Source organism: Parasteatoda tepidariorum, chromosome 5, assembly GCF_982258835.1.
Source record: "Parasteatoda tepidariorum strain Cologne lab strain chromosome 5, Ptep-v5.0, whole genome shotgun sequence".
NCBI lineage: Eukaryota > Metazoa > Arthropoda > Arachnida > Araneae > Theridiidae > Parasteatoda > Parasteatoda tepidariorum.
In genome coordinates this window covers 71,112,695-71,129,173 of record NC_141759.1, presented here as the reverse complement: position 1 = coordinate 71,129,173, position 16,479 = coordinate 71,112,695, and the positions used below count along the sequence as shown (strand labels likewise).

The following is a 16,479-nucleotide window of genomic DNA, read 5'->3' as shown; positions in this document are numbered from 1 at the left end:
CCAATTTACTGATATAAGTTTTTTATACTTAGGTTTGAAATATTTTGAATCATTCATTATGAGTGAGGGAATATAAAATATGAGTTTCAAATTTCTTGCTCAATATGAAACCTATATAAAGACCAGAAACTTTGACCAATTTTGTTCATAGTCACAGCATGACAGGTATTAATATTAAACGGTAAAGGTTGAACGACAAAGCATTAAAATTTTTTGCATTTGTAACTGGTAAGAGTTGCGAGCGAGGGAATGATATTTCATAATGTTGAATTATTAATGAAAAATTTATTTCAAATAATACTTCAAACTTATACTAAGCTGAAATATAATCTTCAAAATATATTTTGAACAAATAACTCATTCATATATCTGCAGGGTTCGCCAAGTGGGCCCACTTTGAAAAAACCCGCCCGGGTTTTATTGGGTGGGCCCACCTTGAAAAAACCCACTTGGAAAGATAAGTGGGTTTTTTCAAAAAAAAAAACTTTTTTTTTACTAAAACTTATTGTTTCACATTTATTGTGCAGGATAAATTTGTCAAATAGAGTTGCATGATTTATATGATTAAGTTTTTAATATTAGTAAAGTAAAAGAAACTTAAATATTCATATAATTTTTACAGTAGGTGCTATTGAAAACTTCAAGTGGGTTTTTTCAAAAAAGTAATATTTTAATGATATTAAATCAAATAAAAATTTAAATAATATAGTCTGAAAAGATCAATTTTTCAAATATAATTGCATGCTTTATATATTAATAAACAGGTAATATAATACATACAGGTAATATAATATATTAAAAAAAATTTAAAGGAAACAATTTTTTTCTTTTTTTACCAAGTGATACATTAACAAATTTAAACAGTTTTATTTTCTAGCTTTAAAAAAAAAAAGCTAAAACTTTTTATAAGAGAACTTTTTAAAATTATTTATCTAAAAATGAAATCCTTTTCCTAGGGTTAATTATTTGAAAACAAATGGGACAAGTAACTGATACTCTTTATAATTATACATAGTTTTAATTTCACTTTCTATTAATCTTATTATAGAAACATGTAAGACCATTAAATATTTATTTCAGTTTTTTATTTAACTCAAGTCAGAAAAAATTTTAGTTTTTACTGATTATAAATATTTACAGATTATAATTTTATAATAGGTAATATCCATATGTTTAATAAATATAGTAAATAAATGTGTGTGAAAACAAAAAGATTAATAAACTTGTACCTTTTATATTACTGCATTTATATTTTATAATTCTTGAGTTAAAAAATTATGAAACGTAATGTACTTAAAAATAAAGAAGATTCAAATATGTATTAGTGATAATGCGTTATTTAAACTTAATATAAAATACATATAACCAGGGTTCCCCAAGTGGGCCCACTTTGAAAAAACCCACTTGGTGGTTTTTTTCACAAATTGTTTTTTTTAAAATTTGGTTCAAAAAGAAGTATCTCCTAATACTATCATTGGACATATCGTTGAAGTTAACAAATATTTTAGAAATGTGCATCAAGCACATGGATGGGCAAATGAAAAAAACTGCTTGATGACCAAATGATACTAGGTGGAATTCATATAGTGAGCGCGTAAAAACTTTTGCCAATAATTACCATAAATATGAAGAGATTGTTCTTGAACAATTTTATATGTCAAAAAAATTAAATAATGTTGGGCTTTACCAATAAACTATCAATTGGAAAAAACAGATATGAATTGTTTCTGAACCTTTAAAAAAGCTTCAACCAGAAAACATTTCAATTTCAGAACCTGTTGAAATATGAATTAACTTACTATCGTGTGATGAATTAGAATCCCATAAACATTTTGTTAAAAGATCAGGCTGTTCAGCCACATCATTTATTAGCATATGCATCCTGGATCCCAAAACAAGGGGACAATTTTTAAATGATGAACAAGACCAATTAGCAGAAAGCTGTCTTTCTAAGCATCATCCAGAATTTCTGCCACGTGCTATGGCATCCAAAATTTCCTATCCTGAATACTTTCCAAAATCAATGACGCTTGACACTGTTATTGAACAGTTTTCATCAAAAAATAGTGGAAAATTATGGCAAAAAAAAAAAAAAAAATAAGTAAATAAATAAAATTCCTAGCTTCCACAAAATTTCTGTCAATTCTTTTTTCTTTGCACTCAGCACCAGCATCCTCTGTCTCTATCGAAAGACACTTTTCAACTTTCGGTTTGGTGCAGAGTAAACTTCGAAATAGATTAGGAATAGATAAAGCTACAAAACTCGTAAAAGTGTATTGCCATCTAAGAGAGAAATGTAGACACTTTGAATCTGTTGTATGATAATAATAATAAAGGAAAAAATGGACCTTTTTTTTAAAGTTAACTCTTAACATCTGCTGACAATTTTTAACTATTTGGAGAAAGTTTATCACAATTAAAAAACAGTTAAAAATTAAAATATTACTTTTAAAATTTTTTAAATATTATTTTTAAGATTTTATTTGAATACAATTTATTTTGTTTCTTTTAATCATGTTTAAAAATATTGAAAGCAAACAAAAAAAAAAATTTATTAAGTGATACATTAAACAACAATAAACAAATTTAAAGTTTTATTATCTGATTTTAAAAAAATAAGCTATAACTTTTTATATATGCTTTTTTATAATTTTAAGATTAATTTGTTTTTTGAAACTATAAAGTTAAAATGCGTATATTTATCTAAATATTTGAAAAAGAAACAAGTAACTGATACTCTTTATAATTATACATAATTTTAATTTCACTTTCTATTAATCGTATTATAAAAACATGGAAGACCATTAAATATTTATTCCAGTTTAATTTTATTACAGGTAAAAGTCAGATGAAATTATAGTGTTTACTTTTACAACACTATTTAATAAATAAAAATATTTTCACAGTAAAATTTATGAGCACTAAATGAAAAAACCCAATTTTCCCCGGGTTTTTTCAAATAAAACCCAATTTTCCCCGGGTTTTTTCAATAAAACCCAGGCGGGTTGGGTTTTTTCAAAAATCCCCGGGTTTTTTCAAACCCTGTATATCTGGGGGGGAAAACTAATAGTCTACCATTTAAACTTTATAGCAGAGAGCTACCCAAATATCAGCAGAAAATAACCAAAAGATTGATTTAAAAATATTTAATATTTCCTTGTAATTAGAAGAATTTGTAGTATTTATTAAGATTTTTTTGGTTAGGATTGAAATTAATTTATGTATTTAATTATCTCATTAGAAAGGAAATGGCTATAGAACATTACGGTTTTTTAAATTAAAATTTAAGTTGGAAAGAAACAAAAGTTTGTGAATCCATAATATGATACTATTAACACAAAGTTAACAAATTTTATGTTTAAAAAAAGTGTAACAAAAAAATTAATGTTAATTTTGAAAACAATAGGTTTAAATATATTAATTTGACTAGTGTGACTTAGCGTGTGAAGATGCAAGTTGTAAGCCAGTAAAATAGGATATTCTACAATCATGGCATTAAACAGTTTTTTTTAGATATCAAGTTTTTTTTTTTTAAAAAAAAGCTGTTAGTGCTGATGGTCTTAAATTAAGACTTATGCAATGAAAGCAACAGTACATGAAAATAAAGGTTTCAAAAAGGATAAATACAAGATCTATACTCAATCGAAACATTTTTTATTTATAATATTTACTTTTAACAAACGTTAGTTATTTTCATTAAACACAAAAAAATTTTTTGATTGCATCCAATTTACATTTTTAAGTCTTAGAAAGCTTTTCATGTTTTTGCATAATTGATAAAAGAGGAAAAGAATATAAAAATTATGGAATGCTATTATGGATTGTTTAAAAAAAAAAAAAAAACGCTGTGGAAAACCGAGTTTTATTTTTCCACCAGAAATCAAAAATTAACACTTGTTATTTTGTAGATCACCAGGGACCAAAAAATGTAAGGATAGGGTCATGGAGGAAAAAAACATTAGCACAAATAAAATATGTTGAATAATAAAGTCAAGTTATATTTTTAATCAAAAATTGTAGCAGAATTCCTAACTTACAAAGTTTAAAATTTATTAAAAAGGACTTGCCGATCTTAGACAGTGAAATTTACATTATGAGCTATAAATTAAAACAAATTCATTAAATAGAATAAAAACTACAATTCTTGAAAGATAACCTTAAATTGAACAATTCCAGTGAACTAAATATTTATAATCCCTCAAGAAAAAGCTGCCAAAATGCCCATTAAAAATTATTTAATTTTATTCTTATATTAAAGAACATAATGCTAGAAAGCTTTCAGTTACATTTCAAAAACAGGTATTAACTTTGTTATATATAGCAAAAAAAATCTAAAAAAAGCACCCTAGTTTTTTAACTAAATAATTTTTATTTCAAAAGCACTAAAACAATATTCAATACCCACTGTGGATTATGAAACTATTATAAAGCATGTAATACTAGAATTATAAAAAAAGCTAATTGCTAAACAATGTAAATATACTTTTTCATAAAATATTCTAAACCATAAAATGCAGTTAAAATAAATGTTGAAAACTAGATGTAAACAGAATTTTGGAAATACAATTTTAATAATATTGCTGAAGAAAAAATCTTATATCCTCATAAAGAACAGAAAATAAAAATTAACAAATTTATTCAATACTTGAAACAGAATAAATTTGAATTTGTAAATGAAGTTTAAATAATGCTACTGTCGACTATAACAATTAATTATGTAAATAATAACAATTTAATAAATTATTATATATTTTAGTAATTGCAATTATTATCAATGGGGACTGATTTCAAAGCACATCTGAGATCTCTTATTTTATAAACAATATAATAAACTTAAACATTTTGTAATATGCACAGGTGAAATAACTTTACTTAAACCTCAAAGCTTTGAAGAAATAATAATCAATAACTTATTGAATTGAAATCAATAATTAAAAATAGTACAATTAAAACAATAACTTTATGAATCAAGGGTATTAAGAAAACTTGAATTTTTTTCTGGTCTCATACTCAGATCTAACATAGAACACTTGAATAATGCATACAGACCAAAAAAAAAATTATCTACACCTAGGAAAATAAGAAACTAGCAGTAATTAACTTGCAGGGGTCTGTCTAGGTTTTTCTGAGAGGTACCTATTTTGTGAAAATTTAGACATAATTTGTGAAAAATTAAAAATTATATTTAAAAATCAACACAAAAATATGGATTTATCGATTCTTAAAGGATACAAAAATAAAATTTTAAGAAAAAGTATTTTGTGAAACTACCGTTTTTCCTAAAACTGAATTTGTGAAACTACCGTTTTTCCTAAAGTTGAATTTGTGAAGGTACCGCTAAACGGTAGTAAATTCGGCCTAGACAGACCCCTCACTTGATCTGCCAAATATAATTGTAAAAATTTTTTATCCCTATAGCATTTTTCCCCTTCGACTAATAATTAATATATTATATGCCTTTTAGTAAGCTGACTGATAGGCATAGTAGAAAAATCAAATGGATATTTTTTGGATTTGGATGGTTTGTAAAAATTATACAAGATAAAAAAATGAGGTAAACATTTGCTACAGTTAAAATCAAATTAAGTGAATTTCAATGCATTAAAGCATGTCAAAACAAATTAATCCTATTTGTTTTTAAAAAAACATATGTACCAGATAAAACGAGGAAAAAATTTTGCTACGTAGAATATCAAATTATATGAATTTCAAGCAACTAAGAAAAAGAATTCAAATCAATAGCGCAGCATGTCAAATAAACGAATAAAATCCATGATCATTTGTTTTTAAAATAATATAAAACTGAATACAATCAAGCACATGCATGCATACAAAACAAATTCACTTGAACCTGCAATGTGCTGGGCAACTGGCTCGTTGTTGTATGCAACTGAATTCAACAAGTGTTCAATCTGAATTCAATATGTCTTTACTGTTCATCTAATTTTTTAAATATTTGCATAAATTTTACAGCAATTTCGAATGAGCATTGTTAAAATAGTCAATGATTTTCACAGACAAAGAAATTAGTTTAAGTTACTACTATATCTGACCACTATTTTAACACAAAATTGATTAAGACATCAATGCATTTTTTTATTTTTTATAAAATATGATTAAATATAATATTTCACAAAATTTTAATGCATAATACTAAGATATTTTGAGCATGGAGATTATTTTACAAAAAAATGTAATTTATCAAAGACATTTTCATGAATACAGGTTTTATATATATATATTTTAATCAATTGTTTGAAAAATATAAAGGTAACAGAAATTTCAAAATATTAAGAAATGAAAATCCTTAAGTACAATAAATTACAGTCTATTATCACAGCTCTTTTTTTCAAAAAAAAAAAAGAAAGACTTAAGATGTCCATAAATAATGTAGAGCATTGTAAAATATTATGAAACCTATGATAAATGATAGTTAGTAGCAGCCGCTGGTCTAGGGAGGTTACTTGGAAGATCAGTTAAAACCTTGCTTGATGATCTATTACTAGCCTTTGTCATTGTCTTAATTGCACTGGTGATTTCACTGAAGATGCCATGTGATATTTAGTTCAGCTTAGCCACTGTCCATAATTTAGATATCAAAATTAGTTTCTGGATAAGAATCCTCTTTACAGTAGAAAAATCATCTCATTCATCAAATAGAAAGCTGTCTGCATAAATGTAGCTGAAAATGTAAAAAAAAGAAAGTGAGGCCATAAGCATTCAATGGAAGGGGTATCTGTTTAACGAATAAATGTACTCAAACTTTATTTACTAGAAATTCTATGTTTAATTAGGTAGGTACTTACTATAAGGAACCGATTTAGGATAAATCACGATTTTTAAACAATTTTAATAACATTTGATAACATTAAAATTTAAATATTTTTGACACTAAGGAAACTGAGGAATATTTTGTTAGAAACAATTTTTAAAAAGGATTATATTGTTAATTATCAATCTTTGGAGTCAGAAAACCACTATTACCACAATCTTTCTATTATGTTTCCCATTATCCACATTTAATTAAACACCACAAATAATTACTACTGTTAATTATTTGTGTTATAATTGTTACTTATTTATTGCACCTGAAATACATAAGTACCATAATTCCTTCTGTAGCAACAAAACAAAAAATAATAGTAACAACAAATATTAAATTATCTATTTCTATACATTGTGAAATTGAAAGGTGTTTTAAAACTAAGATGTGCCTGATGTAAGATGTTATATATTTTGTCACTAGAAATGTATTGTTTATTAAAAAATTTTCTCCATGCAACTAAAATTAAATTAATAGATACAATTGTTTATATTATTAACTGATTAGAAAAAATAATGCCGAAAACTAAAGTCATGCACGATATTTTGTTAAGAAGAGATTAATAATTAATAGGTACTTTATTTACGTCGCATTAGAGCTGCTCAATGACATGAATTATGCATATGACTGTTAATGGAAGGATACTTAATAACAGTACAATTCAAATTCAATAAAAATTTATAAAGTAATATAAATAAAAAATTCTATAACTTAATATAATATTCGTAACGGAGCCAAAGCTATAACTACTAAGAACATATATTTGTAATAATTCAACATACTGTAGCGTATCTACCACTACAAAAATTACATCTGCATTTCACTAGTATATAAGACATGTTAACTCGACTCTATGTCGGGGTACCTTTTCATAGATGACGGTTGGCATGGTCTGTAACTCCGCCCCCACATTGGTGACCTTCGAACGTGATTTGCTCACGCAAGTAACGCCCACTTCGATGGATAGTCCACATTGTATGGTTGACTTGCTATTTGTGAATGCATCATTCACCTCCTGCGCTGTTGCTTCTCAGTTTCGTCTCGAACATTCACACATCACCTACACTTTCAACGCCTGCATACTCTCGACTGCTAATGGCAACACAGGAGCGACTTCGACGGTGATGTTAATACACCTCTCACATTCAGCACTCAAAAAAAAAATCCGGTGACTCTCTCCCGGTCATTCACAAGTACATCAACTAGTGAGATCTGTTCATCGAATTATATCTCTGATAAAATTCTGGTGGGGGAGTACTGTGGCGTAACTACCACTACAAAAGTTTAACATCATTCACTAGTATATAAAGCATGCTAACTTGATTCTATCAAGAGGTACCTTTTGATAGATGACGGTTGGTATGGCCGAATAACTCCGCCCCCACAATACCTATCATAACTGTTTATTTACATATTGAACGTAATTTCACTTAGTATCTATCTGTGAAAGGTTTTTAAAGGAAAAACTAACAAAAGTAAAAGCGTTAAAACTTCACAGTTTGGCGCGAAAAGAACCATCGGTACTCTTAAGAAAATTAGACTTACCTAGCATCACTCACGAACTCTTTATTTAATTTATGTGTCGATACTCCAACCAAGGAAATTAGCAGATTCTCTTCTTTTGTTTAATGAAAAATGACATAAATAGTTGTTTCAGGCATGGCGATTTCAGCTTCGCACATTTCGAAGCTGTATATCAACATACCGCGACTTTTCCAGAAGAGGTACATGCGCACAAACCTATTTTATTCTGACGTCATTGCTTAGAACTTGGCAAACAATGATGGCTTGGCAAACAATGGCCAAGGCTTAGAATCACGTATTCCCGAGAAAGAGGGAAAAAGTTGCATATTCCCCGTCTTAAGGATTGGGAACATTACGGTTTGGAATCGTGCTGCCCGGTTGCTTTCAACTAGCAACTGAAGTTAAAACCTTTCAACTTTAGTGGAGCAACCAGATTAGTTGAAACGTGTCATATAGTAGTTTCCAAATACTTTCAACCTTAACTATCCCCTCTGCAGAGGATCAAAATTGTGAAGGCATGTCTTCGGATCATCCTCAGGGATGCTTCCCAGACCGTCGCCAATAGCCCATTCTGCAGCTCTAGTGCGCGGTTTCGGTGAAGTTGAAACGTGTCATATGATGATTGCCCGGTTGCTTTCAACCTGCTTTCAACTAGCAACTGAAGTTAAAACCTTTCAACTTTAGTGGAGCAACCAGATTAGTTGAAACGTGTCATATAGTAGTTTCCAAATACTTTCAACCTTAACTAGCAACCATTTAGTAAACAAAATACACGTGCTGATTCTGACGCATCCTGAATTTTTATCTTTTAAATTTAAACTTCGTTTAATCTTCTAACTATGACTGTTTTAAATAAAATTCTAGTAATATATGCATTTTTTTTTTTTTTTTTTTTTTTTTTTTGAAATTTTTAAAACGTATCCTTGTCTTTGGGACATAAATAACAAAGATTATGCGAATAAACTTATTTCCCTATAAACTAATTTCCTCTGTGGAGATATTAAAAGTTACAAATTATTATTGAATTTTAAAAGTGAATGAAAAGAAAACTAGCATATTACTGATTACAAATGTTTAAATATTTGAAAATTCAAAATTATATAGCTTGAACGCTAAGTTTCTTAAACTCATTTTGACAGATTTTGATGGATATTTCTTTGACAGATATTTCCGAGTACTAATGAAATTTTGAAAGCAAACGAAAGAAATTATTTTGCTTTTAAATCGCCTTTTTTTCTGTTCTAGTTCTTCTTTCAGAACCTCAGCTATCAGCTCAACGCCTACTTCAAGTACATCGTCAATAATCGCTTCAATTAAAAGAGCTTTTAGCAATAGACTTTATTGAAAAATATAAGTTCTGGTATTGGACTGTTATATACTATAATAGCTCAATACCAGTGCCGTTCTGGTATTTGACTATTCAGAGTTGGTTGAACAAGTGAAGGTTGTAACGTGTGATCACAAACGAGAAACCAAAAACCGGTTTCTTAACGAGTTGCCTCCACTTGGTTGCCTATAGTGTCATCAGCACTTAACTAGCAACCATTTAGTAAACAAAATACACGTGCTGATTCTGACACATCCTGAATTTTTATCTTTTAAATTTGAACTTGGTTTAATCTTCTAACTATGACTAGTTTTAAATGGAATTCTAGTGATTTATGTATTTTTTTTTTTTTTTTTGAAATTTTTCAAACGTATCCTTGTCTTTGGGACTTAAATAACAAAGATTATGCGAATAAACTATTTCCCTATAAACTAATTTCCTCTGTGGAGATATTAAAAGTTACAAATTATTATTGAATTTTAAAAGTGAATGAAAAAAAAAACTAGCATATTACTAATTACAAATGTTTAAATATTTGAAAATTCAAAATTATATAGCTTGAACGCTAAGCTTTTTAAACTCATTTTGACAGATTTTGATAGATATTTCTTTGACAGATATTTCCGAGTACTAATGAAATTTTGAAAGCAAACGAAAGAAATTATTTTGCTTTTAAATCACCTTTTTTCTGTTCTAGTTCTTCTTTCAGAATCTCAGCTATCAGCTCAACGCCTACTTCAAGTACATCGTCAATAATCGCTTCCATGATAATTAAAAGAGCTTTTAGCAATAAACTTCATTGAAAAATATAAGTTCTGGTATTGGACTGTTATATACTATAATAGTCCAATACCAGTGCCGTTCTGGGATTGGACTAGTTGGTTGAACAAGCGAAGGTTGTAACGTGTGATCACAAACGAGAAACCAAAAACCGGTTTCTTAACTTAGTTGCCTCCACTTGGTTGCCTAGTGTCATCAGCACTTAGTTCAGAGGTGTCAAACTCGCGGGCCGCATGCTGCACGAGATGAACATTTTTGTGGCCCAGTCAATATATCCGAAGCAAAGTAAAAATAAAATAGAAATGTGAATTAGAAACGAAACCAGCATATAAAATTATAATATACTTAATACTTTATTTATAAACTATACGGATCATTTTAAATTGTTCGCTCAAAGATGTAAAATTCTAATTGGCTGAAATGGAGTCCGTTTCACACTAAGCTATCAATTAGATAGTACATACTCAGGTTTATCCTATTATAGCGAGGTAAGTTGGTTATCTTGATCCAAGGTTCTCAATCAATTCTGGGATTTGAAAGAAAAAATATGTCAGTTTTTACTAACTATAAATCAAGATACAAGCTTGTTCTCCGATCAAATATGGTTGCAAGATTTATCTTTTATGGTTGATATAACCAAACACTTATCGGATTTAAATTTATTGTTACAAGGCAAGGATCAGATCATTACGAACATGTTTGACATAATTAAAAAAACATTCAAATGTAAACTATTTCTTTGGAAAAGGCAACTGAAAAATGAAGATTTAAAGCACTTTCCAACGTGCAACACGAAGAAATCTAGTTTAAATGATACTGCATCGTATCAAAAATACGCAGAAAAAAATTTCAAATCTTAGAACAGAATTTGAAACAAGGTTTAAAGATTTTAATTCTTTGGAAGACAAATTTTGTTTGTTTTCTTCGATTTTCTCAATAAATATAGACTCAGTACCCAGTTATATGCAAATGGAAGAGGTCCCGCAGTGGACTGATCGTTAAGACACGGTTCCCAGCAGATCACCGAAGTCAAGCATCACTGGTTGCGGTCAGTGTGCGGGTGGGTGACCACTTGGATCAGTCTGCGTAGGGACCGAGGGTGTGCGGTATGGGTCCTCGTTAAACAGTGCAATCGTAAAGTGCTCGACTTCGCGTGCAGGTCGTCGGGCTACCGAAGCGGGGGTGCCATCCCCTCTGCAGAGGATCAAAATTGTGATGGCATGTCTTCGGATCATCCTCAGGGATGGTTCCCAGACAGTTGCCAATAGCCCATTGTGCAGCTCTAGTGTGACGTAAATGAACTACAACAACAACAACAGCAAATGGAAGTGATTGAAATTCAGTGCGACTCAAATTTGAAGGCAAAATTCATTGAAGTGGGTGTGCCTGAATTTCACGAATATTTACCAGCAAGGTTTGAAAATACTCGAAAATTCGTGTATGAAATTATTTCCAAGTTTGGAAGTACTTATCAGTGAGAGCAATTATTTTCTGTTATGAATGGAAATAAATCTCCTGTCCGAAACCGTATTAATAACGCTCACGTTGAATCAATTTTGATAGTAGTCTCGGCCAATAAAATTTCTCCCGAAATAGAAAAGGTAATAGCAGAGAAGAGATGTCAAATATCAGGACGTAAACAATAATTTAACTTTATATATGTTTATTACAATTCAAAATAAAAATATTTGTTTCAAAGAATATTGATTTTTTTTTTGCGGTCCACCTAAAGTTAAGCATTATTTATTTGACCCAAGTTAACTTTTGAGTTTGACACCCCTGTTGTAGTTCATTTACGTCGCACTAGAGCTGCACAATGGGGTGTTAGTGACGGTCTGGGAAACATCCCTGAGGATGATCCGAAACTTATTTTTCATTTATTTTAAGTTAAATAAGATACCATGCATTTTAAGCACACATGATGAGTTTAGTTGTAGAGCCGAGTGAAGAACGTTTTTAGGGGAAGTTGGGAAGTCATATAAAGTTTCAGCATCTCGTTCAGTATCGAGAATGTCTACAACAAGCGAGAAGAATACTAATCTTCGTACATAGATTATCATTGCAGCCGCTTGTCAAAAAAAAATTGTCAAATTTTTTTCCTTCAGAAACATAAAAAATTGGTAGCGCCATAGACGTAAAGTAGCGATAATTTATTTGTTTACTTATTTATTGGGAGTTGCACTTTTTTAAACTTATTTTTCATTTATTTTAAGTTAAATAAGATACCATGCATTTTAGGCACGCATGATGAGTCTAGTGGTAGAACCGAGTGAAAAACGTTTTTACGGATATTTATGTATCACAGAAAATAATAGAAAGTAGTTGTATCAATATGCGTATGTTTAATGAAACAGAATTGTTTTTTTTTTCCACTTTAAACTTAACATAACTAACATAACATTAGTTTTGAGTATGCTTGCAATATTGTTAGTTCGAATTGGGCAGAGGTAAATAAAACAAGGCAGAGAATTATTAAATTCTAAGAATTCTATAATAAAATAGTTCGGATACAGCTTTTTTTCTTCTTATCCTGATTATAGCCTTTCTGAAAATGTCACATGGTTTTTCCACTAAGCTCTTCATGTTTCTATATTTATTTATTTTTCAATCAAAGCATCACTTAAGAACAAACGAGAAAATGATATTGAAAATGCCTTTAAAGTATTGTCCATACAAAGGAAAAAACTAGTCACTTCTTTCCGTGGACGTGAAAATAACGTATTGTCTCAAAGAGATTGTTTATTTATTTTATTGATATGTCAACACAAAAACTGTGTTTTTTCTACCTCTTTATTTATAGTTAAATTTTTACTACTCGGTTACTTTTAAAATTATGATTATGAAAAGGGCGTTGGAAAACATGTCTTTTTTCTTCATTTGGGCGAGAAAACATTGTTTAATATGAAAAATATGTAAATTAGTTTGAAAAAATAGCGATATACCGTAAGTTACCGATATCGTCTGACGATTTATCGGGATATTAAAAATTCCAATATCACCCAGCACACGTATGCTTCTGTATCTAAACGTTGCGCTACCACTGAATGTTAAAGTGGTATTTAAAAAGAGGAAATTCCCACTAGGTTAAACGTGAATTTACTTCCAGTATTGAATTTTTTTCAATTACTATAGAAACCCTAATTATGTTAACGTGTCCACAGTACTGACCTCTGTAGCCATTTGCTCTTTTACAAAAGTAACTATTTAAATATGTAAAAAGCATATTCATAGTAACTTAAAATCTCCTATTTTTAAAAACGATTAATTAAAATAGTTTAAGATAACAATTAAAATAAAAATCAAGAAATTATATTTTCCGGCATAAAAACCTTGTTTTTCTATTTGCCGCTCAACTATCAAGTGTTTTGTCATGTAACTACATACTAAAATGCTACAAGGTTTTTTCTACTTGCCCAAATTTAAGTAGAGCATTTGAACTAACAGAAATATTCCATTTGTCTACATAGTCCTATGTCCACATAGGAAATGAAGTCTTACTCTTTTAGAAAGCAATGGCAGATACATAAATGGGTTAAAGTACAAAACTGAATTTTATGTACATCAAACCCTTATAACTTCGAAACTAATAGTCTCATCGGTTTGTCACTCATCTTATTCGATTCAATGTTAAACACTACATCACAAACAAAACCTCGCATGTCTAACTACCAGAGTGTAAATTTCTCCCACAACTTATCGGTCCCAACAAAACCTAACACGTGAAGTCGAACAACTTTTTTGGAAGAATCTTCGGTTTTTGTTAAATTTTCAAAGAAGAGAAAAGAAAAAAAAGCAGAAACACTTTTTTTTTCTTCCTATTAAACTTATATAAAATATCTTTACAATTTCTCAAAAATTATTAATAGACTGGTTCAGACTAACAGAGTAAGCATTTTATTTTATTTATTTTATGGCCGTCATTGAACAGCCAACCCGATTTTTGAGTTTACGACTACCTATAACAAGCTTCCGGGGGCATCCGGGGGCACTCCGAAAGTTCGAAGAGAGCTTAACAGTTCAATTACATGAGCAAATATATTTAAATTTTTCAAATTAGACTTTTAACAAATAGGTAGAATATTAAATATGAAATCCAGAAAACAGTGCTTCTTAGAAATGAACTAAATGCAAACAAACATTACAAAGAAAATAAACAGTAACAATCAGAAGAGATATTGATGTCGCATCTTCAGTAGGGGTGCAAAATTAAGAAAAGGAAACAATTTCATATGGAAAATATAGGATGTTTGTAACTCAGAATTACGGCTGGCACAACAGTAGTAAAGGTATCAAATTCCAGGATTTTTTTCTTTTAAAACAAAAAAGACATATATATATAAAAACTCTAGAAACACAAGTGATTAAAATTTTCAAAATGAGGAATCACATAGGGGCAGAGATTGACAAAAGCATGAAACTAAAGCACATTTAAGCTAAAAAACATTTTAAGAGATTTACGACTACCTATGTGCAACTCAGTAGCCTTGTAATTTTAAACCCAATCCAGAAGACAAGGGAACTCCTGGATCAAGTATTGGGATAAATTTGCCTTCGGGGAGGAGGGTTTTTCGATGAAACTAACCTCTATTTGAGTTACATGGCGAGGAAAACCACGAAAGCCTTCCACGGTTAGCCTGATGACAAAGGGACTTTAACCCATGATCCGTCTATAACTAAGGATATTTTACTTCAGCGCTGTGTCGAGTTCAAAGTAATATGCTTCAACAATTAAATATGTATTTATTATCTGAGAATTTGTTGTTATGCGTAATGAAGGTCAATACAGCGGAATTTTTTTTGTATAAATTTTTAAATTGTAACTATACGCCGACGAAATATTCGAGTTCATGAGATCTTAAAACACGTCGAAAGCAATACACAATTGCTGTGGATATTAAAGAAGTGTTTCTTTGTATTTATGCTAAAATGAAATTGAATCAAACGCGTTTTTCCGTTTTTTTAATACGAAATTAATTTGTTACGAAAATTTTGAATTGCATATTCAAGTGATCACCTTTTGACGGCTTCGATTTTGCGTCAATTTTGTGGTAAACCCATTCGGTTTTTCACCAATTGATATTTTCTTTTATTTAATAACCGTCGTTGAACTGCAGACCCAAGTTTGAGTTTACTACCACTGTTCAACCATAGAGTTGATGTTCAACTCCATATCCTTGTGGTTGCCTCTAGAACAGTGGTTTCCAACTGGCGGCCCGCGAAGCTTTTATTTGTGGCCCGCGAACTAAAATATATTAGTTGTCATTTTTTTGCGAACAATTTTCGTAAAAAATCAGTATGGGTTTAAAATACTTTTCTCGTTAATAAAAACATAATTTCTTCGTCTCTGTGAAATTTATCATACCAACGGTGCAAAAAAATTTACTTCTCAGGTTTTGCCTCCAGGAAAATATTTATTCAAATACAAAAATAATCGTGTATGTTGCTCTTTTTTATTTAATTTTTTTGTATTTTGTGAGTATAATTTAGCATGTGTGTATCAGAAATTTTCTCGAAGAAATTCTCCGATTTAACTTTTTGAAACCACTCATTTTGGACTAAAATATTTACACACACATTTGTAAATTTTAAATTTAAAATGTAAATATCTATTCTCTGGTGGTTGCAGCAGACAAACCTCAATTTTCTCATTGAACATTTTGTGTGCTACTATGTAAATTTTAATACCAACCTTTTTAAAGTTTTATATCTTAATAAATAGATATCTGTTGCACATTAATTGTTTAATACATAGGAACACATTAAAGTTATTGTAGCCCGAATTTTTTAATATGCAATTAAATATTTTTAAAAATCTACATCTTATTTTAATTTGTAATGCAATACTTTTGTCTTGTACAACTTGGTAAAAATCTGACAGTAATATTTAATGTTCCTTCAAACATAAAAGAATCCTACATAAAATTTTGATAAAGTTGCGGCCCGCCATTTGATTTGTGTTTTTAATTGTAGCCCCTGGCCTCATGTAAGTTGGAAACCCCTGCTCTAGAACTAGATCAAATTATTG

General features: G+C 29.5%; 1 long non-coding RNA gene across 1 annotated transcript; it reads right to left on the bottom strand.

The window, feature by feature from the left end:
* Nucleotides 1-6,071: 6,071 nt before the first annotated feature.
* On the bottom strand, nt 6,072-8,528 carry LOC147809497 (uncharacterized). The gene is made up of 2 exons (XR_015433781.1): nt 8,369-8,528; nt 6,072-6,682 (listed from the first exon to the last, which is right to left on the bottom strand). It is a non-coding gene; the product is annotated as an uncharacterized LOC147809497 (long non-coding RNA).
* Between the last annotated feature and the right edge of the window lie 7,951 nt (nt 8,529-16,479).